The sequence below is a fragment of the Furipterus horrens genome, unplaced genomic scaffold (assembly GCF_987537825.1).
Source record: "Furipterus horrens unplaced genomic scaffold, mFurHor1.1.pri manual_scaffold_9, whole genome shotgun sequence".
NCBI lineage: Eukaryota > Metazoa > Chordata > Mammalia > Chiroptera > Furipteridae > Furipterus > Furipterus horrens.
The window spans coordinates 79,937,855-79,959,348 of NW_028327179.1; the positions used below are offsets into that span (position 1 = coordinate 79,937,855).

At 39.3% G+C, this 21,494-nt stretch overlaps 2 long non-coding RNA genes across 2 annotated transcripts; both read right to left on the minus strand.

The window, feature by feature from the left end:
- Positions 1-206: 206 nt before the first annotated feature.
- LOC150002021 (uncharacterized) lies at positions 207-2,846 on the minus strand. Its single transcript, XR_016513092.1, has 2 exons — positions 2,798-2,846; positions 207-529 (listed from the first exon to the last, which is right to left on the minus strand). It is a non-coding gene; the product is annotated as an uncharacterized LOC150002021 (long non-coding RNA).
- A 6,105-nt stretch (positions 2,847-8,951) lies between these two features.
- Positions 8,952-20,928, minus strand: LOC150002022 (uncharacterized). Its single transcript, XR_016513090.1, has 4 exons — positions 20,820-20,928; positions 17,786-17,909; positions 14,036-14,188; positions 8,952-9,136 (listed from the first exon to the last, which is right to left on the minus strand). It is a non-coding gene; the product is annotated as an uncharacterized LOC150002022 (long non-coding RNA).
- Positions 20,929-21,494: the final 566 nt, after the last annotated feature.

The window sequence follows — 21,494 nt, forward strand, 5'->3', positions numbered from 1 at the left end:
GTGAAAGCACCAAGAATTCACTTTGAACGGGCTTAGTTGTATATTACTCACCTAACAGGTGATGTTCAGCAATCAGCTCAAAATGGGAATGGACTCGAAAGAGTTTAGAGCTGGAAATAATAAATCTGAGGCTTATCAGTTTCCAGATGGTATAACCATGGGATTAGATTAAATAAATAAATAAATAAACAAAACAAGCTATTGGGTTGCCAGAAAAAAATGTGTTTAATACAATATAAAGAATAAATAAAAATGTTTTAGAAATATAGATACAAGCAATTATTTAAAATACAATTAGTAAGCCATACATGTTTGAGTCAATGCCAAACGAATGGTACAGATGAGTGTCACATGCATTTAGAGCGTTTCTTAAACCGGGCACTACTGACGTCTTGGGCTGGATAATCCTTTGTTGTGCGGCTATCCTGTGCCTGGAAGGATGTTCTGCAGAATATCTCACTGCTGCCCACGAGATGGCAGAACCCTCCACCCAGATTCAATAAACAAATGTCCATAGACACTCCACTGCCTGTGAACAAGGAAGACGGATGCTAGAAATTCATCCCTTATTGATAACAACTGATTTAGGGGAAGGCAAAATCATCATGGATTGGGCGTGATAAAAAAGGAGTAAAATGAAAAATGATGATAGAACCTAATCAAATGTAACAGTATCACAAACTCCCAGGCCTTGGATAGACCTTAAAGGCATAATAAGCCTGAACTCAATTGGGTTATGAAAGGAATTTGATTTAACCAAAACTACATGGAATGCACTGTTTGTTGAGTGAGAATACATGAAATATAATACACTATGGGGTTAGTACAATCAATTGTTACTACTTTAATTTTCAATTAAAAATTTCAGTTAAAAAGGCTTTTAATAAAACCACATTTAACCTAAAAACTAATGTAAATATATCCTCTTATGCTCTAACTACTTCATTCAGACACTCAATAAATATTTTAAAGGCCCTGTTTATTCTATTCTTGTCAACAATTATACTAGCCACATTCCCTCAATAGGTATGTCTACCACTTTCCTTCTACTTATTTTGCTGACACTATAACAGGGCACTCCCCGCCAACAGATCTGAATAATACCCGTGTTCATAAATTCTGCATCAGTTTAAATACACAACATAATCCCAAAGGAACTTGAATTAAATGAGAACAGAATGTACAAACAGAAGCAAGAAAAGCCCAGCACTGTTTCCCTCAGACAGGGCAGGGAGGATCAGAAGCGTTTCACACGCCAGATTGCTGGGTTATCCCTGCCAGCTGAGGATTTAACAGACTCAGCCAGCTCGGGGAACAGTGTGGATTTTGCCTTTAAAAAAAAATCATGGTGAAGTGACTGGGCTTTTTACAAGACAGTAAATAAAGGGAATAGAGATTTTCTCTCTCCTTCCTATTGAAATTTCAGAGTACAAGGTTAGCTCTCTGAATGCCAAAGCAGTTTAAATAAATGTATGTTTGACAGAGACTGTAGTTATTTAGAGTTAAATATAATTTAACCCCAAAATAGCCTCTTTGGTGAAGGTAAACAATGGGAGTACTTGACAAGGTATATTTGTCATATTCTCTCAGGCCCCATAAGGACAATTCTGGTGTCTTTTCAGTAAAGAGTCTGATCTGTGAAATCTTTCAGAATTGATCTCTTTGAGGTACACAGGAAGCTGGGTGTGAAACCCTGTGATTCATCTATGCAACATTAACAGACACAATGGACTGAATTCTCTGTAGTACCTGGCCACCTTTAAAGGTAAGTTCACATATTCAGAATGCCACTCATTATTCCAGAGACAACCTACTGCCCAGAATATGTAGTGTTCTGAAAGGGTTAACCATCTTCCTCAAGGTGGGCCATCTGGCCTTAGTGTATCCAAAATTTCTAGTACCTGGCCACTTTTAAAGGTAAGTTCACATATTCAGAATGCCACTCATTATTCCAGAGACAACCTACTGTCCAGAATACGTAGTGTTCCGAAAGGGTTAACCATCTTCCTCAAGGGGAGCCATCTGGCCTTAGTGTATCCAAAATTTCTAACCAATCTACATGCAGGATAAAGGTCATATGGATTTCTTGGTAAATTCTGACCTCAGAGCTCTAAATTTTCCTGTAAGCTCCTCAGAGGAAGAGAGACAGCCAGTTTCTTGAAGAAGTTTCTAACAGCCCTGCATTGGGTGACTTTGTTAAAGGGTTTATTTTATAAATTCTGAGTAATCCCCCGGCCCACCTTCCATTAGCATTTAAACCAAGGGTTGTGGTGTTAAGAAAACAGCTGTATACTTTGCACTCCATGAATGTCATCAAAGCACAGCAGGCAGGCAGTGTGGGGGTGGGGGAGGTAAAAAGGACGATGAGATCAGTGTTGCTCTGCAGTGCTGTCTGGGGCAATGTATGTAAAGCTATAATGAACCTTCGTTCTTTATGTAAGAAAATATGGAATTAATATTCACCTTAAAAAGTGGTTTAAAATTCTAAATGAATATTCTTATAACATATGCCACTTGAAGGCAAAAACAAAGCCAGTTTATCTTGGTCCACACTCAATATGGGTGAAAAGCTAATATAGATACATTTTTGATGGGGTAATCTGTTGAATTTATTAATGAAGAAGTGCTAAACTAATGACAAGGAATTGCCTTCAGAAGACAGAACTTAAAGAAGCTTTACTACATAGAGGAAAAAAGCACCCTTGATTATATTTATAAATTTGACTTTTAAAACTGACTTAAATGTGAAACCCACAAATGAAAGCCCATTTAAAAATAAACTTAAAAAAATACTTACTCCTCCGCTAGCCCCATGAACCAGAACACTTTCTCCAGCCTTCACACGAGTGCTGCAAAAGAAAGCATAGGTTCATCATCTCACTGTAAAGCTAATTAAGCCGACATAATTTAAATTATTCTCAAGGAAATTCTACCCTTAGTCCAGCTAACACTTATCCAAAGAAGAAACTCATGGTGAGATATTCTACAGGCTCCAGAGAATCAAAAAATGATTCTTCAGAACCACAGATAAAAGAAAACTTCAATTCATTCAACAAATGATTACACAGGAGAACAATTTTTAACATAATTCCTCTTGAGTTCGATTTTTCAGCTGTTTTAGACTTAAATAGGCATGCTGATTTCAAAACTGCAGATAGTTTTCTTCTATCACGTCAAGTTTTTTCTGTACAGCTTATTTTATGCAACCACTCTAGGCTGGATCGAGCCTGGATCGAGGGAAGCACTAGTGCCATCCTATTGGCTGAGAGCAAACCTCCCTCGAGTGGGGAGGGGTGGGGGATGACCTTGGAGACCAGCGACAGGTTCATACTTGTCTAGGCTATTCAGTTACACACGAGACACTGTGGTGAGAGGTTGTGTGCTGCTCTATATAGTGAATCGTATTCTGAAGTGTAGTCCAAGTTCTTGTCTGTATACAGGGAGTTGCAGAATTTATTATTTTATTTACATACGTACTTACTTCCTTTCCTTCAGATCATGTCTGCCTCTGCTGTTGCTCATAGTAAGTGCCTAAACAACCCTGATTCATTTTGTTATATCTATGGCAGTTTCACCATTGCCAGTCAAAGGACAAACATCAATGCATTTGTCAGGCAAGCCTATTTTGCATATCTTAAAGTAAAACTTGGTGATCAAGATAAGTCTTGGGCCCCTCACAAGGTGTGCGAACAGTGTCACGAGTTTATGGATGTGGACGAAGGGAACACATGATAAATTGCCATTTGGTATACCTATGGTTTGGTGAGAGCCCAGCGATCATTCAAGTGACTGTTACTTTTGTATAGTGAAAACGTCAGGATATACCAAGAAAAATAAATGTAAAATAGAGCATCCTAGTCTACCATCAGCTATAGGCCCAGTGCTTCATTCAACTGAAATCCCAGTGCCAGTTTTCATTGAACCCACCTCTTTCGAAAAACAGGAGTATGGTGAAGAACTAAGTGACAGCAACGATGATGATTTTGAAATTGAAGATAACTGAGTTCGTAAGGAATTCGATCAGCATGAGTTGAATGATTTGGCACGAGATTTGGGACTACGCAAAAAGGCTTCAGAACTCCTAGCATCAAGACTCATGAGAAAAACTTGATTGAAAAAGGAGTGAAGGTACCCTTCTTTCAGTCAAGAGAAAGTGTATTTCTGCAGTACTTTCGAAGTGACGGTGGCTTTGTGTATTGCCGTAACATACGTGGTTTAATGGAGGAACTGGGAATTCCAACCTAGAACGCAACTGAATGGCCACTGTTCGTCGACAGCTCGAAGAGGAGCTTGAAGTGTGTCCTCCTCCACAACGGCAATTTACTTGGTGCAGTCCCAACTGGCCATTTAGTCTGTTTTCGTGAAGAATATGAAGATAGAAAGAGAGTCTTTGGTATTTTGCCATATCACAAGCACAATTGGATCATCTGTGTTGACCTTAAAATGGTCTGCTTCCTTCTCTGTCAGCAACGCGGATACACCGAGTATCCCTGTTTTCTGTGTATGTGGGACAGCAGAGCTCATGAGAAGCATTGGGTGGAGTCAAATCGGCCTCCAAGATATGACCTCAAACCTCATGATCCAAACATTCTACATGAGCCACTTATTGGCAGAAAGAACATTATATTCCCACCTCTGCACATAAAACTGGGTCTCATGAAGCAATCTGTGAAAGCTTTGTCAACTGAAGGAGACTGTTTCAAGTATCTCATTTTGGCATTTCCTAGCCTGTCGTTTGAAAAGATAAAATACCTTAATATGTATGTTTGGTAGCAGAACTTTACTACTTGTACACAATTTGACTTACAATAACAATATGTAGGCTCTATATGAATAAAATAACTCTAAATAAACAGTATATTCAGGTAATTTTTCTTTTATTTTCTTTTGTGTGTACATTTTGTATGATTTGGGGGATAAAGGGAGGGTATCCTGTACCTTAAAAAGTTGATGTGATAGAGAAAAACTTGGTCATTTTTGGATTCGGATGCCAAAAGTTAGTACAAAACAAGTGTCAGATCTAACTCAACAAAAACTGTGCTTCCCAGTGTTATTAGAGTCTATTATGCGCCAGGCACTGTGCTGGATGCCACGATCACTCATGGTGCTCCCTGCTGCAGGATGCGGTCCATGCAGGGAAGGTAAGTGGACCTGCTGAAGCTAGAGGAACTGGAGTTCCTCACTGATTCCCACAGAAAGCATCTCAGAACAGTCCATGAGAGCCAGTCTTTATTCTGTGGCACAGAGCACTGCGCAAGTAAACATCGGAGACAGACTCTTTCAGAGAACATTTTTACTTTCCCATGCCTTCAGACATCACGTTGCACCAGCCTGTAAGCTCTCGTTTCAGAAAACAATGCTCAGTCAGCAATGATAAGAGAGTAAGAGATATGATAAATCCTCTCACAAAGGTTCCCGTGTCAGCCCTAAAATGTCTAGATTTTCTGGTGAAATCACATCCGTGTTTTTTTACTTCTGGTTCATACCACTACTTTTCTAATATACTGAAAACAAGGATTGTGCAGCCAGCACATAGGGGATCCTTCATTATTCCAGCTGGCCAAGTGCTAATATCACAAGCCAGCAGCTGTTGTGTGATCCAGATCTTACTCCCAGACAGGAGCTCTTACTTCCTAAAACAACAGGGCTGGGCGCCCATGACATGATGTTCAGTCTGGGAGTGAAAACACAGTAATCTGGAGTCCTGCTCAAGGCTGTGTGCCAACAGCGGACAAATGGCAGTTATGAGCAGTAAATGAAACTAACCCTCCTGCTTGGGATAAGGGGATTGAGGGTAGTGAATTAAACAGAGGGTCTCAAATGATAAACTTTGACATTTTAAAAGGTAAAATACAATGTAAGGCAACAGGATGACTAATGTTATATTGTGGCCTATGAAACACTTCTCAATGAATTTGAAGAAACATCTTATAAACAACCCCTCAAACACTTGGAGCACATTCTCCTAAATCCCTGGGCCTGTGGCAGGTAGAGAAAAAAAAACAGGCTAACCCTCTGCCGGATCCCCACTACTCTGATCCTTCTAACCTTGTGTGGAGTCACTGTGATGGTTAATTTTATGTCAGCTTGGCTGGGCTGGAGTGCCAGAGTTTGGTCAAACGTTATTCTGATCTCAATGTTTCTGTTGAAGGTGTTTCTTAGATAAGAGTAGCATTTGAATCGGTAGACTCTGAGTAAAACAGATTGCCTTCCTTAATACAGATGGGCCTCATCTAATCAGTTGAAAGCCTTAAGAGCAAAAGACTACCTTCTTCTGGGACAAGAAGGAATTCTGCCAGCAGATTGCCTTTGGAATTAACTGAAATTCTTCCCTGAGTCTCCAGACCCTATCAGATTTTTTGTTTGTTTGTTTTTCTTAGTTCCCTGGGGGTCACAGTAGGAGCTTGTGCACTTGGCCTGGCCTTCCAAGCTGTTGCCCCTTGCTTGCTTCCTCCTAGTCAATGAAGAATAGTATCTGGCACATAGGTTTTTCTTCCACCCCAAAGATAAGCCCAATCTAGGAGATTTTAGCATTCACCAGGGAGAAAGCCTTACATCACCATTCCTGAACTCTCCTCCGTATTAGTCACTCTCTCTCAGGGCTAAACCTAGTAACCACCTCCAACCATTCTACCTGAAAACTACCAGGTGATAGTAACCAATATTATGACAACAATCTCCTACCCTAGCTCTGTAAACTCATATTCTATCAAAACCTTTCCTTCAACTTCACAGAGATTGCTGTCTCTCGATTGATCTATTTCTGCCCACTTGCTGCTCTTGGCCTTACCCCCTTCCCTCATCAGCCTGGGCCCCTGGAAGATTACCCCAACTTCTCTTCTCTTTCTCTCCAGTATTTCCATTTCCTTTGCACTGTTCTGTTTTGCCACCAATACTACAGCCCTGAACTAATGTTAAAACCTAACTTCCTAAATAATTTGGCTAAGACTAGAAAAAAAATCACACAACAATGTGCATTTTGGTGCTACTTTGCCTGAGATAATCACATATAAGTTCCTTCAATACTGTACCTCTCTACCCATATGCTTTCCATAATTATACCATCTTTATATCCTCTAGGTTTGATGGATAAGCTATCCTTCCAATATTTGAAGCCAATCGCTCTACTGATGTCCTAAGTCCTTTCCATCTTGCCTTATGCAGGATCCTGTTCCATATGCCACCCCTCCCTCTCTGCTAGATCCTTTCTCAACTGTAAACATGTTCAAGTCTTGTCCTTCCTTCCCCAAATCCTTCTGTTCCTACACTCTCCTCAAGTACTCTTCTACTCCTTCCTGTTGGTCTCCCCCAACTTTTTGGAAGAGTAGTCTCCATTCAGGAATCAATTTGCCCTTCCTTCTTCAACCCACTCAATCAGCTTCTGTCCCATCACTCCCCTGAAAACAATATGACTAAAGTCACCAATGATCTCCTAATTGCTGAGCCCAACTGTTATTTTTTTTCCAAATACACCTCACTGCTGCATTTGACAGTTAGCCTCCCTCCTTAGTAGCAAAACCAACTACTACCCCTAACACTATCAACACTAATTGAGTACTTACTCTGTGCCAGGCTCTATACTAAGAGGTATGCATTACCTCATTTAATTTTTGCCACACCCCTATGAGGTAGATGCTATTAGTTTTTCAAATCAGTAAACTGAAGCTGAGACAGGGCAGTAACTTGACCAAGCTCATATAGCTAGTGGTAGGTGAAGACAGTACTCCAACCCAGGTCTTCCTGTCTTCAAAGCCCATGAGCTAAACAGGTGTTTAACAAACACCATGACTTCTAGACTCTCTTGGTCTTGTAATACACTCCTTTTGGTTTTATTGAGCCTCTGTCCCCTACTTCTGACCACACCAATACATGTTGGTTTTCACTAAAGTTCTATTCTCGTTCCACTCTTCCTCTCACTCCCTGAGGGATTTCAATCACTTTCATCTTATCAGTTCTCACCCACATGTTGATATCCCCAAATGTATTCCTCTAGCCTTCAATCTTACAACTCTTTCATCCAATAGTCTGTTGGACTTGTCAATTAGGATGTCTGTATTCTTAAGCTTTTCCTTTACCTAATTCTCCACATGCAGTCACCAAATATTCCCAATTTTACACCCTAAATAGTTGTCCTTTCCTCTCCACTTCTTCTTCTATGACCCTTGCTCTGGACAAGAAGTATTTTGCCCATATGATACGCCTATAAGACACTCCCATCTCTTCCATTCCTGTGGTCAAGTCCATCTTTCACAGAACTGGTAAGTGGTATCAACAGAACACAAATAGGACAATATTACTGTCCTGAATAAAACTTCATGACCCCCCCAATCCCTTACAGAACAATGTTAGAGCTCTATAATCTAGCTTTCACAATCGGAAACCTACATATGTGGTGATGACAGCTAACATATATTGAGAGATTATCTATTCTTTGCCACTCTTCGCCTTAAAAATCTTCTATCCAACAAAACCAGATTGTTCTAGCTCTCCACGGATACCATGCTTCCCCCCCCCACACACACTAGCTACTCCCATTGTCAAGAATGCCCTCTCCACTCCCAGCTCCCTTCCCAATCTAATTCCCTCTGATTGTTTTCAAATATAGCTTTAACATAGTCCAAGCCTTTACACCTTGCCAGGAAGACCTACCTCATCACCACAGGCACATCCCTTGTGATCTCATAAATCTCTATGCACATCTCTACCACTGTACTTTCCACATTGTATATAACTGTTATTACTCCTAGGTCCGCTTCCCTTACTAGACTGTGAGCATCTTGAACACAAAGACAGTGTTTTGCTCTTTTTTGTATCCATGGTGATTAGAACAATCTCTCAAATTAGCAGTTTCCACTTCATAAAAGCTTAACGGTAACAAAACGGTACCCCAAAATGACAGACAGATGGTAGGGAAAAAAGCAATTAACACTGCCCTCCTTTGTTGTTGGCTATTTAGTTGATAGTGTTATTACCTGTGGAGCAGAGCTCGATACGCAGTAAAATATGGGACACCCAGAGCAGCTCCTTGTTTAAAGTCCAGTTTTTCTGGCAGTGTGTAAACAGTGTCATCGGCTATGACAGCAAACTCTGCGGAGCCCCCAGAGACCGTGCTGGTAGTGAAAACTCTGTCACCTTTCTGGGGGAAGCAATACATTCATATGTGTGTCAGAGATTAAAAGTGACATTAAAATGGGTATAATCTTATTTTATGATGCTTTTGAACTTTTTCCTCAGATACAGTATAATACAATACTATAGTAGTTTCAGATGTACAACATAGTGATTAGATATTTATATAACTTATGAAGTGATCACCCTGAGCTGAAATCCTTTTTAATGCAAAGTTTATAACAAGAAATAAGCATTTATATAGTTTTCTACATCTTAGGGTCTCGTAAAAATAACTTTAAACTACTAAATACTTTTAAGTATTTTATTAATGGGAACCAGTGAGAAGAAAAATTATGAGAAATAGAAAAAAGCAAAGGAAAGCAAACCTCCAGAATGGTATAATGATGAAAATGATAACGAACCTTTATTGAAAGTGTATTGTGCTAGGCACTGCAGTAAGTATCTTATGAATATTATATAATTTGATCTTCATAACAGCTTAAGAGGTAAGTAGTTTTATTATTGCTACTTTAGAATTAATCCCACAATACAAATAATAAAATTGAGGCAAAAAGAAATTCAGTAATTTGCTCAGATCAAGAAGTTAGTAAATGGCAGTTAATAAAATCACTTTTGCCCAAAATACTAGGGAGAAAAAATAAAATGTAAGGTTTCGCCCTGGCCAGATGGCTCAGTTGGTTAGTGTAGTCCCATATGCCAAAAGGTTGCAGGTTCAATCCCCAGTTGGGCTCATTGGGAAGGCAATCTGTCAATGTTTCTCTCTCAAATCAATGTCTCTCTCTCTTTCTCTACCCCCTTTTCCTCTCTCTCTAAAAAACAAACAAACAGAAAACAAACCAAAAAACAAAACCCAAACAAACAAACAAACAAAACCCCATATCTTTGGGTGAGGATTAAAAAGAAAGTAAGGTTTCTTCCACACAGCAATTACCTGCTCTAAATCCTCTCCACAGATTTCTTCACCCCTACATTTCCTTCATTTTTCATGTTTACACCAAAAGGCAGGACTCTGTGCCTGGATCCTGACAGCAGGAAGAGCTGGGATTGGCTTCAGCATTTGTCCCAGCACCAGAAACAGCAATCTCTCAATAAACGTCTGTGCAGCCCTTACTGCTCAAGAGCAGAGCATAACTGAGGGTGAGACAAGGCTCTGTATAAGCATCGTGGGGCTGCCTGATGCGACCTGCACACTAGGGGAATGAGGCTGCCCACTGCCATCGCCTGCCCTAACTTCTCTCCCTTGAAAAAAAAAGAAAGCATTCCTTGGAATAAGCAAAACATTAAGACAATAATGCTCAGTATACTTAAATTTGTCCTATAATGAAGAGATATGAAAAACTAACAGCACTATATGGTGGGGTGTAGATGGGGTGTAGACAAACAACATTCAAAAGGCATCTACGAGTAAGAGACAAGCATCGCTGCTTCAGTGTCCCCTGTAAATGGTCAAGTATAACTAGGTTAAGATCAAGCGTGCTTTTATAGTTTAAAAACAAGACGCATTAATTTTAGTATAATTCAAACATTTACTAAGAATCCACTATACAGAAAGCATTTCTTTGAGTTCTGTGAAAGATATTAGTAAGCAAGACATTCCCTTTAACATCAAGCATCCTTAAGTCTAGGAAAAGAGAAATAACATGGAAATAATTACAAAGCAAGGTAAACGTGATGAGCCATTAAAGATAGATACAAGAAAAATAAAGAAATTATTTCTAAGTTAAGAGAATCAAGAATACTTTCATTGAGAAGTTAATATTTGAGGTAGGTCTTGAAGAATAGGAGATTTGAAAACTAGAATTGAAAAGTCATTTTGGGTGAAGAAAACTAAGTAAGTAAAGGAATAGTGGCAGGAAAAAAAAAAGCCAGCATTCATTCCCAAAGAATAAATAGACTAATGTATGGAATGTAATATTTTCAAGAGATAAAAAGAAAAGAAATGAAAGCTGGAGTGTCAAATCCCTTGAATCCATATTTGTAAGTTTCAGTTTAATTCTGCCAAGCAGAAGAATCAATATGAACAAAGACAGAGATAAAAGAGCATGAGCTATGGAGGGAAGAACAAAAAGTTATCACTAAACTGCAGGGAGAGAAGGAATAGGAGATACAAATGGAAAAATGGGAGAGAGAGAATATTTTAAAATAGTCTTCTTTTGTAACATAAGCAATTGCAACAATATCTTGAAATCTACACAAAATGAATGCAAGAATTAATTGTAAAACTATCAGAATTACATTTTAGAAAACACCTCCTACAGAGCAAGGAGAGATTCAAGGAGTAAGGGGGGAGGGGAGAGTGGTAAGGTACAAGTGTCTATTATAGAAGTCCAGGTAAGGACCTAGGAAAGCTAACCTAATCTACAGAGAGTTGAAATGGAAGGAGAGAAGGAGAGAGAAAACAGTTCTAATAAGGAAGAACGGAGGAGGGAGAGTGACGAGATAAGCCTCAAGCCCCCAGAGGTCACCAAGGCAGTCACACGAGAGAAGAGCAGAGATGAAGCGCGAAGAGACAAGCTCAGTTTTTAAACACGGAGTAAGAAGTTTTGGAGGTTGACCAGTGGGTCCTGTCTCTCCAGCACTGCTTTCTGTGACGATGGACACCATCCTATCTCCGCATGGGGCTAGTGAGCAGTGGTAACATTGCTAGTTTGACTAAGGAACTGTTTTTTGTCTTTGTTTTTCAAGTTAAATTTGAATTTTAAATTGCCACTAGCCATTAAAACGTGGCCGCCGAGCTTAGTAACTAGACTTACCATGGGAATCATTTTGTAAATTATATAAATGTCTAACCACTATACTATATTGCTGAAACTAATATAAAATATTGAATGTCACCTGTCATAGAAAAAAAGTTAAATGTTCATCTAATACAAAAAATAATTAAAAATAAATTCTTTAGAAAGAAAAAGAGCCTAAATATTAGGAAAATGTTAACTACATAAGAGACTCAATGCGTTGCTTATGTAAGATTAGGAAATGGTTCTTTTATGTGATTAATATTTGGTTGGGCTTAAAATACTGCTTCAATAAAATATTTAGAAATTTTTATATAAGAAAAGAAAATTCTAAGCAGAAGATATCCATGTAATAATGGAAAATACGGATGTACATGAAATCATCATGAGGAAGGTCGTCGTCGTCGTCGTCGTCGTTGGCAGCCGTCCGTCTCGAGAGACGATGGTGTAGCTTCTTAAGAGTCTATCTGCACCGCCGAGAATGGCTGTGCAGTCCGACTCGGGAGTGACATCGTATCTGTCTCTTCCCGTGTTGAATCGACATCTTGCGATGACGCTGAAGCTACAGAGCCTGGGCAGGGTGATATGGAGGGTCTGCTGTTGCCCATGCAGCAGACCCCCCCTCTCTTCGCAGCTGAAGGGTCCAAGGGAAAGACGGAGTCAATACAGCTTGGCTTCAGGTGCGCCGCAGGAGTTGCCGGTGTTGACTACAACGTCAAACCGCCTTAGGGACTCCGGCTCCGGATTTTCTGTCGGGGTTTACTCCCTTAGCCTTTCCCCTGAAGAGGTATGCCGCAAGGCAGCGGAGGTTTTTTGGAGTCAGAGTTTTCCTTCTCTGATGTACCCTGACTGGAAGATCGAACCAGCGACACTTAGCTCGCAGGCCGACGCTCAATCCACTGAGCTAAACCAGCCAGGGCCCATGAGGAAGGTATACAATATAAAACAGAGGTGTAAGGAGGGACTGGGAGCGCTGAGGAGCATCCCGAGAAAAAGAGGCTTGGAAAAGGATGCCCAGAAAGGAAGGGGGAGGAAAAGAACGGGAGAAATGATGTCACAGAAGCTGCAGAAAAAAGTTTTTTTTTTTTTTTTTTTTTTTTTTTTAAGAAAAACTAAGTGACTGAGAGTGTCAAATGTCACAGAAAAGTCAAGAGAGGTAATGACATAAAAGGGCCCATTAACTCCAGCAATATAGATGCCATTAGTGACATTAGCAAGAATCATTTCAGTGGAGCGATGGGGGCAGAAGCCAGGTTGCTATGGGCTGAGGAGTGGAAAGCTATAGGAATTTGCCTGTCTTCCTGTTCAGGGGCCATGTTAATCATCTCTGTCTCAGTCCAATTTTGGATAAATGAGGGACCAAAGTTGAGCAGGTCAAGGAATTATGAGGAAAGATGCTAGAACATGAGTATATTCTCCATATTTAAAAGTCTTTTGGTATATAAATAGTAAGAGTCCTGATCATAACATTTTCATTGACTCTATCACCTTGTTCTGTCTGAGTCAGAGCTCAGAAAATATATAGTGACCTTGCATTTTTTTCATTTTTACTTATAATTCCAAAAAAATTACATTCCCTTTACTTTGTGAAGCTAAATTTATTAAAAGTATTAAAAATTGTGTTGGTTTGTGCCCGGACCAGTATGGCTCAGTTGGCTGCAGCGTCATCCGAAGGGTCCTAGGTTCAATTCCCAGTCAGGGCACATGTCTAGGTTGCTGGTTTGGTCCTCAGATGGGGCACATACAAGAGGCAATTGATCAATGTCTCTCTCCCACATTGATGTTTCTCTCCTTCTCTCTCTCCCTCCCTTCCCCTCTCTCTAAAATCAATAAGCATGTCCTCGGGTGAGGATTTAAAAAACATAAATGTTTGTTTGTGTATTATCAAGAGTTAGGAAGTAATATAATTTTCTTTCCTTACATATTACTGTTAAAAGGCTCACCATTTAATTCTGTTGGGGATGTGAAGATATAGAAATGATCCTGCACTTATTCCCAACAATGCAAATAAACAAGGCCTCTGGATCAAAGGTAATTTCTTTATTACTAGAGGAGACCCCCAAGTGGCAGAAATTGCGTAATACTTAAATACAGACACATTTTAAAACTATGTTAAAATATTTTAAGAAAATATTAAGCTAACATAGAAATAATTAAAAGTGTAATACCTTGAAAGCAGGTACATCATCTCCAACAGCTTCTATTACCCCAGCCACATCCGAGCCAGGAGTACAGGGTAAGAGTGGTTTTCTACTATAAGTACCAGAGCGAATATATGTGGCCACTGGGTTTACACCACATGCATGAACTTTGATTAGAACCTGCAATGACAATGTATTAGTTTACACAGAGCATTCAGACATTATGCTAGGACTGTAATGATTACACTGGGGAACACAATTTTCGTTTAGATCTGACACTTGTTTCTTATCAACTTTTGACATCTGAATCCAAAAATGACTCCAGTTTCTTTCTATCATTTCAACTTTTTAAGGTACAGGATACCCTCCCTCTGTCCCAAAAATCATACAAAATGTATATACAAATGAAAATTTTAAAAAAATGACCCAAGTATACTCTTTACTTAGAGAGTTATTTTATTCATATAGAGGCTATATTGTTACTGTAAGTCAAATTGTGTACAAGTAGTAAAGTTCTGCTACCAAACGTACATATTAAGGTATTTTATCTTTTCAAACGACAGGCTAGGAAATGACAAAATGAGATACTTGAAACAGTCTCCTTCAGTTGACAAAGCTTTAACAAATTGCTTCATGAGACCCAGTTTTATGTGCGGAGGTGGGAATATAATGTTCTCTCTGTCAAGTGGCTCATGTAGAATGTTTGGATCACCAGGTTTGAGGTCAGATCTTGGAGGCCAATTCGACTCCACCCAATGCGTCCCCCGAACTCTGCTGTCCCACATACACAGAAAACAGGGATACTCGGTGTATCCGCGTTGCTGACCGAGAAGGAAGCAGACCATTTTAAGGTCAACACAGATGATCCAATTGTGCCTGTGATATAGCAAAAGACCAAAGACTCTCTTTCTATCTTCATATTCTTCACGAAAACAGACTAAATGGCCAGTTGGGACTGCACCAAGTAAATTGCCGTTGTGGAGGAGGACACACTTCAAGCTCCTCTTCGAGCTGTCGACGAACAGTGGCCATTCAGTTGCGTTCTAGGTTGGAATTCCCAGTTCCTCCATTAAACCACGTATGTTATGGCAATACACAAAGCCACCGTCACTTCAAAAGTACTGAAGAAATGCACTTTCTCTTGATCGAAAGTAGGATGCCTTCGCTCCTTTTTCACGCAAGTTTTTCTCATATAGTCTTGATGCTAGGAGTTCTGAGGCCTTTTTAGATAGTTCCAAATCTCGTGCCAAATCATTCAACTCATGCTGATCAAATCCTTACGAACTTGGTCATCTTCAATTTCAAAATCATCATCGTTGCTGTCACTTAGTTCTTCACCATACTCCTGTTTTTCGAAAGAGGTGGGTTCAATGAAAACTGGCACTGGGATTTCAGCTGAATGAGGCACTAGGTGTACAGCTGATGGTAGACTAGGATACTCTATTTTACATTTATTTTTCTTGGTATATCCTGACGTTTTCAGTATACAAAAGTAACAGTCACTTGAATGATCTCTGGGCTCTTGCCAAACCATAGGTATACCAAATGGCAATTTATCATGTGTTCCCTTTGTGCACATCTGTAAACTCTCAACACACAGCTTGCATACCTTGTGAGGGGCCCAAGACTTATTTTGATCACCAAGTTTTACTTTAAAATACAGTATTCACTGTATTTTACTTATTGTGGGTATTATGTTCTAGACCACCCCCGCGATAGGTGAAAATCCACGAAGTAGGACCCTTACATTTATTTTAGTATTTATACATATTTTAAGGCTTTATAAACCCTTCCCACACACTTATAAACAATTCCCAATCCCTTATTAACCTTTCCCACTCCCTTATTAACCTTTTCCACACTTTTATAAACACTAATGTTCTTAAACATATTCTACACTCTTAAACCTACGTAACTTTAACAACATATGTAGACAGCACCACAAAATCCCATGATATAGCAAAAAATCCACGATAAATAATTAAATATAATTTTAAAAATCCTGTGATACAGTGAGGCCACAATAAGTGAACTGCGATATAGAGAGGGACTACTGTATACAGACTAGAACTCGGACTACACTTTGGAATATGATTTACTATATAGAGCAGCACACAACCTCTCACCACACTGTCTAATGTGTAATTGAAAAGCCTAGACAAGTATGAACCTGTCGCTGGTTTCCAAGGTCATCCTCTCTCCCCCTGACTCAAGGGAGGTTTGCTCTCAGCCAATAGGATGGCACTAGTGCTTCCCTCGATCCAGGCTCCATCCAGCCTAGAGTGGTTGCATTAAGATAAGCTGTAAAGAAAAACTTGACGTGATAGAAGAAAACTAACTGCAGTTTTGAAATCAGCAAGCCTATTTAAGTCTAAATAGCTGAAAAATCTAACTCAAGAGGAATTATGTTAAAATTTGTTCCCCTGTGTTATGGGTACTATAAAAATGAAGGGGAAAAACCTTGCCTTCAATGAGCTCACCTTCCTGTTTTCCAAATCCACATTTAAATAAAAATGTAAGGCAGAATGGTTTATGTGCCAAATGAAAAACATTTTGAGAAAATAGTGATGGAAATACTTGAGATGTGTGGCAGAGACCTTTCTGTGCTCATCAAATCTATTTCCTCCTCCTGGGTATAGAGGAAAGAACTATTGTTTCCTGGCTCATTTACAGTTATGAGTAGCCAAAGGATTGAGTTCTAGCCAAGGGACTCTGAACAAAAGTGATGAGAGCCACTTCCAGGCCTGTCCCATAAAGGCCTTCTGAGGCAATCCACACTGCTTCTGCCCTTTCATGTGACCTCAGAAGACAGGCATTGAAAGTGGCAGAGCCACATGCTGGAGGACACCTGGGTCCCTGAGCCAGTGCTGGAGGAGAGCTACCAACTAACATTTTCGAATTCTGGAATCTAGTGAATAAGAAATAATTTTCTATTGTTGATTTATTGATATTTTAAGGTTACTTCTACTACAGAAGCTTATTTTACCTCAATTAACACAGAATTACTTCTGCTGTAAGAGTAAAGAAAGGCATTTAAAAAGAAGTGGTATTCGTACTAGGCCTTAATGGATGAGCTGAAATTCTGTGGGATTTGGAGAAAACTTATATTTCAAGTTAAAGGACAATTTCGTGCAAAGACAGAAGGAACAAAAGGGCCTCATGGAGAAACTGGATAAAGCTTGATGCTACTATAGCACAGTCTATTGAAAAAGAGTGATAAGAAATAAATATATAAAGATAGGTTATGGCCAAATTGTGAAAACGCTCATAAAGTTTGCTAAGGAAATTAAGACTCAGGAGCCATGGCAACTGCAGTAATAACAATACATAAGTTTTATTGAAAAAGTATACGTATTGTTAAAGTCACTGGAAATGAAATGATTAAGCTCTACATTTAAACTCTCTTAATTCATATACGAAAAGCCGGTATGCAGAAGAAAATTGTTTTCCTGATGTTCCCAAAATAAAAATCAGGAAAATTTATAATAGAGTAACTATTCACAACTACTTATGACTCCATTTAAAAAAAATCCTACTGCACTGCATCGATGATTCTCAACTTCAAAAAATTCTTAAAACGCCACATTATTTCTTTTCTTAGATCTACTTCACTTGTTATTAGAATTATGTTATCTTTGTCAGAGCTCATAAGCAGTGTAAAATTTGTCTTTAACTATCTTTACAATCACTATGAGTCTGCTTCTTTTGAATATTAATTTGATGTGCTAGAGACTCATACTCTGTAATTATTGCCTGTTTTTAAGTAATTATTTCCACCTGATGGTCTTTTGGAATTGGTACTGCAACATCCGACTGAAATTTCAGCACTTCTGGTCCACCAAATTCAAAAACTCTAATAGCTCTCATCAACTTCTGTCCAGTCGCCATGGTGATCTAGAGACTGAGGGAAAAAAAAATTAATGTATTGTCCTATTGCAGCTAGGCTATTACTATGTTTTTTTCCCCTGGAGGGTCAGATCAAACAATTTTTCAAATGACAATTTAAATCACAAGCTTACACTGATCTCATTTCATGTTTAAAACCTTTCATCTTACAAATCCTTCAGCTACAAAGCAAAATACTTCATATTGTTTCCTGTAGCCATTCAATGCCTTCAACAGGGAATCAAACATGCAAACAAAAACATCTGGATAGGTCTAACAAAATGAATATTGTAGGTGTCCTTTTGTGTACGCTTGGGCTGCAACATCTTGGAAATTTTAGGAGCTAATATAAATTTCATTAACATGAGATAAATAGATCTTTTTTTGTTATTAATTATTTCAAATACATAAATACAAAGAATATGATAAACACATTTATCTGCCACCCACCTTTAACAAATCTTAACATTTTAAAAACCTAAAATATTATTGATATAACTGAAGCCTCCAGTACCTATCCCCAAACCCATTTGTCCCACCCATCCATGAGATAACTGTTACCATAAACTCATTAAAATATTCTCGATTCTATAACTGTATAATCTTCTTTGATTTAACGTAACAATGTTTCCACGAATCTGGTTTTAAAAACAAGTCCTTAGCACCAAGGAGTTCAGTCTAGAGAATGATTTAAATAAAATGTTAATACCAAATATTGGTTGTTATTCATTCAACACACATTTTTTTTGAACATTAACTATAAGGAAGGTGCTGTGCTAGCCTCAGAGAACACAAAGGGCCTCAGCCTCTCCCCAGCTCCCATGCAGTCCTCATTCTCTCACACATGTACACACACATCATGTAAGGTTTAGAGCTCTATTTCCATGTTCAGTATCTACCCACTTCATACCTATTCGTGTCTTTCAAGCATTCGCACCTATCTGTTCACCAACAGACATCACTATCATCCTCAAAAAACTGTAGCAATAATAAAAACACAATTGCCCTGAAATAGAATGTCAAAAATATCTAGTACGTACATTTTTCCCCCTACATTTTGACATTTGCTAAATTGGGAGAAAAGAACAAAGTAAGGAAGAGACTTGTGCTTAATGCTGGATTTAGAAGATATCCTGCCTGGTCCAAAACTACTACATTATCCTGTGGTGCCTGTAAGGAGATAGGCATGACCTTGACAGCTCTGCCTTCTACTTTGTTTCTGGAGATCTTATTTCCCACTGAGCTTTTGCCATTATGATTGATCAGGCTCCAGTCTGTACTCCTTGCCTTTGAACCCCCTCAGCTACCCACAGGATCATAATCTGCTTCATAATACAGGTACTGTGTCAGAAGGTATAATAAAAAGAATAAAAAACACAACACACGAATAGTAATTATGGTAATTCCTAAGCCCCTGCAATACCTGGTTTCTTCTAAAAAGCACATCTTTCACACCCGCTGATATACTTATTTTCACAATAGGCAAAGAAGCAACAGTTATTAAAACTGTGTGCAGAAGTGGAAATAAAGTCACCATCCATTTTATGGATGAGAAAACATTCTAAGAGGTTAAGAGACTCATCAAGGTCACACAGAAGCAAAGCTAGAACCCAAGTGCTACACTCTAAATGTCATTGTGTGATTTTATTTCCTTCCTGTACAATCCTTTTCAGCTCACCCTTTGAAATGTTGGCAGAGAGGACCCATAATTTCTTAGGAATGTACTTTAGCACAGTAATAGTGAGACAGTTAGACAGTTAGAAATATGAAATTCAACTAACCTTCAGGTAGGGTTGCATATTTTACGATCAAGGCATCTGCTTACAATTTGAAATATGTCAAATGCCCATAAGTTAGAGGATCCAGTAGAAATATACAGAGCATTATTCTATTAGGAAAACTAATAATTTCCTTATCTGTAATATGGGGCCAATGCTCCCTACAATAGGATCCTCATGAAGATTAACAGCAGCCCATGATGTGTGTGTCATAGTACACCTAGCATGTAGTAAGCTCCATTATTCAGAGTAAAACATGTGCAGTCAGCAGTCCTGTCACATTGCTTGTGTTTTTTGTAAATTAAACTGTACTTCAAATATGGTTTTCTATTTATCAAATATAAACTTTTAAAATTTTTCAACAAGAGTAACTTGGTTTAAAATTTTTATTTTACTTTTTAACCTACAAAAGGTTGTCAACCATACTTTGCAAATCTAGAAAATTCAGAATTTAAAATTCTTCCTGGCCCTGGCTGGTGTGGCTCAGTGGACTGAGCGCCAGCCAGCCTGCGAACCAAAGGGTCACCTATTCGATTCCCAGTCAGGGCATGTGCCTGGGTTACTGGCCAGGTCCCTAGCTGGGGGTGCACAAGAGGCAGCCACACACTGCTGTTTCTCTCCTCTCTTCCTTCCCCTCCCTCCAAAAATGAATAAAATCTTAAAAAGTAAAAATAAAATTCTTTCTGAAACAGTGATCTTTTCCATGTTACACTTGAATCTATTAGGTTTAAATGAAAATTAAAGGAATAGAGAAAATATCAGAAATTTACTTTAACACGAAATGCACAGATCAATTTACAAAGTCAGAGCAAAGGTACGTTAGGAGAGAAAAACAAAAGTAAAATTAAATTAAAATTTTAGGCAAGAAATAAAAAAATTAAAACTTGGAAAGAAAATTAATCATATAATGTGCTGTTGATCAAGAATGATTCACGTACGCATTTTATTATTCCTAATCCAAAAGAAATTAAAAAAATAAAAAGTAGCCAAGGATAAGTATCGTCATGGCTTGTGACCTCGTCAGGTTGCTCGCAGGGCTGGATCTCAGCGCCCACTTCTGGTAAGAGAGGGTGGCAGAGTTATTGACTAGATAAAACCCTCCAGGTTCTCTGAGGCAAACATTGGGTGGAACTGGGCAATCTGCTCACCAGCGGTGGGGAGCAGAGCTCGGTGGGATTTGTTGCTGCTGACCAGGCATTCACACAGCCATTCCCACCAGCTGCGGACAAACAGGCCGAACCTTAAACCGGTTCAATGATTAACACACCTTCCCTGGTCAGAGGTGTGTCCTGGAGGAACAGAGGAACTGTGTAAACATCCAACGATGTGTTAACTGGGTGTTTTGTAACATTTTCTTTTTTCTTTGAAGATTATTCTAAGAAGGAAAGGTTTAAAAAAAAAAAAAAAAACCCTACACAGTTCTCTCTAAAAGATGGCAAATCTGATCGCAAAGCAGGAGGAAGGCCGGTTAGAAAGAACTCAGGGGACCCCTGTAGTTGCAAGGAACCGAAGACAAACCAGCTCCCACAGGTGGGCGGCGGGCAGGGAACGCAGCAAACGGCCGCGCGGCCGCAGGAATCCCCAAGCCCAGGCCTGGGCGCCCGGAAAAGCAAGCGGGTGTGGCAAGAGGAGGTGCAGGGGCAATGCCAAGGGGCTTCCCGCGGTGTGGGGCCGAGACGCACATCCTACTGGAAACCAAGGCTGGGAACTCAGGCCAGGCAGATACAACTCCCCAGGTAATTTACGGAGGAGAAGCTTACGGCCCCTAAAGGAGAAAGAGGGTGCCCAGGAGCACCTCACTCACTGGTACAGCGCGCAGGCAG